Source organism: Lepus europaeus, chromosome 3 (genome assembly GCF_033115175.1).
Source record: "Lepus europaeus isolate LE1 chromosome 3, mLepTim1.pri, whole genome shotgun sequence".
NCBI lineage: Eukaryota > Metazoa > Chordata > Mammalia > Lagomorpha > Leporidae > Lepus > Lepus europaeus.
In genome coordinates, this window is record NC_084829.1 from 120,759,171 (window position 1) to 120,761,562 (window position 2,392).

General features: G+C 40.1%; 1 pseudogene; it reads left to right on the top strand.

The window, feature by feature from the left end:
* The first annotated feature begins 675 nt into the window (after positions 1-675).
* On the top strand, positions 676-1,775 carry LOC133757083 (sorting nexin-5-like; annotated as a pseudogene).
* The last annotated feature ends 617 nt before the right edge of the window (positions 1,776-2,392 follow it).

Here is a 2,392-nt window from a genome sequence, read left to right on the forward strand (position 1 = left end):
TCCACTCTGCCTGTCAAAAAAAAATAAATAAATAAATAAATAAAGACTTTTAAAAAAGAATTGTCTAATTCTCAAGATATCTCATTATATGTATGTGAATATGCTAAAATTTTAAGAAATCTGAAATAGGAAACATTTACTTCTGATCCCAAGCATTTTGGACAGTGATATTCAACCTACATGTTTCAGAGAAAGAAAAGTTTTGATGCTGTCAACGATCTAGGTCATTAGACCTATGTGAATTTAATTACAAGAAAATGAAATAAATCACAGATTGAATTTTATAAACATTCTTCGTAAATTCATGAAGAGATAAGTGTAAGAAGTGGACAAATAATATTTTACTAAAAGATAAGGGGGAAGAGGTTAGGCATGCTAATCATAAATTAGAAACTCTAAAAATGAAAACAATGCTTACCAACCCAAAATCATTTCACTAAAAATGAGTCTCACCAACCAAATATGTTCCTTTATCCATCTGTTTATGCTTTGATGCATAATTGCAGGACTGTGCTGTAAATGGCGCTATTGTACTCTGTGGTTAAAATGCTGAAAAAGATCTTGAGACGCACTTCGCTCAGAGAGTGCCTGTGGCTCCACATTCTCATAGCGGTCCTGAGGTCGGCGATCTCTGCGTGGTGCGGAGCGAGGCCCTTGCTCCAGGCCTGCGTCGTCATGGCCGCGGTTCCCGGGCTGCTGCAGCCCCAGAAGGAGGACCGCAGCAAGCTGAGATCTGTGTCTGTGGACCTGAATATTGATTCCTCACCTCAGATTGACATATCTGATGCACTCAGCGGAGAGATGAGGTAAAATTTACAGTGCACACCAAGACCACACTGCCCACGTTTCAGAGCTCAGAGTTTTCTGTTACAAGGCAGCATGAAGACTTGGTGTGGCTACATAGCACTCACTGAAACAACAGAGCATGCTGGGCTTATTATTCCAGCTGCATCTGCAAAGCCTGACTTCCATGGCCCTCGTAAGAAGATGCAGAAACTCAAAGAGGGTGAAGGGTCTATGACCAATGAAGAATTTGCCGAGATGAAACAGGAACTGGAGGCCTAAGTGTTAGGCAGAAAAAGACCAGAGATGTTTGGTGGCTTTTTCAAAAGTGTGGTGAAAAGTGCTGATGAAATCCTTTTTTTTCTGGAGTTAAGGAGGTACATGACTTCTTTGAGCAAGGGAAGACCTTCCTCATTAACTATTACAACAGGATCAAGGACTCCTGTGGGAAAGCTGACAAGATGACCAGGTCTCATAAAAATGTTGCAGGCGACTATATCCACATTGCAGCTTGCTTGCACAGCCTGGCTTTGGAAGAGCGCACAGTCATCAGAAAGTACCGGTTGAAGGTTGCTGAGCTGTTTGAAAAACTTAGGAAAGTAGAGGGTCGAGTCTCATCAGAAGAAGATTTAAAGCTCACAGAACTCCTCCGTTACTACATGCTCAACATAGAGGCTGCAAAGGACCTCTCATATAGAGATACCAAGGCCCTTATTAACGATGAGAACTCAAACAAAGCTCTGGATAAAGCCAGGTTGAGCAGCAGAGATGTCAAGTTGGCAGAGGCACACCAAAAGGAATGCTGCCGGAAATTTGAACAGCTCTCTGAGTCTGCGAAAAAAGAACTGATAAATTTCAAGCAGAAGAGAGTGGTGGCATTTAGAAAGAATCTAATTGAAATGTCTGAACTGGAAATAAAGCATGCTAGGAATAATGTCTCCCTCTTGCAGAGCTGCATTGACTTGTTCAAGAACAACTGATCTACCTTTACTCTGAAGGAAGGAAGTAAATGTGGAAGAAAACCAGCACCACTTGCATTTAAATCATTACCATGGAAGATTTATTAGCTTTGACGTTAGTTAAAAATTATGTGAACTATTTTGATTTCTAAAAATCTTAACTCTTAACCATGTTGGTTTAAAAATATTTTTATTGCATGCTATTTTTTGGATATAACTAATCTTTTCCTTATGTATTCAATGCCTCAAAGTGGGCAAGATATAAATACTGGATTCTTCTGTACTTTGTCTTTCATTACCAAGAGGGTGTAGGAGACATGTGCCTTCTGGAAACCAATAGAAGCAATCACCTGGCACATGCTTCTCCATGTGCTCATGTCCACACTAACTGATTTTGTCAGAGAGGTGCCATTTCCAACAAATAGGTAACAGACATTCCATTCCTTAATTACATAGTTCTCACTCCTTGTTACTCATGTTTCTTGAGTCACCTGAAGTGTTTGTATTAGAACAAGGGCAAGAAAATCTCATTTATCTTTGTGTACCCTTTGCAGCTCCATTTTTATAGTTGAGATGAAATATTTGAGGAGAGAGCTATATCTTGGGGTACTCATAGACATGGCTGCATGAAGGAAGACTCTGCCTGCTAG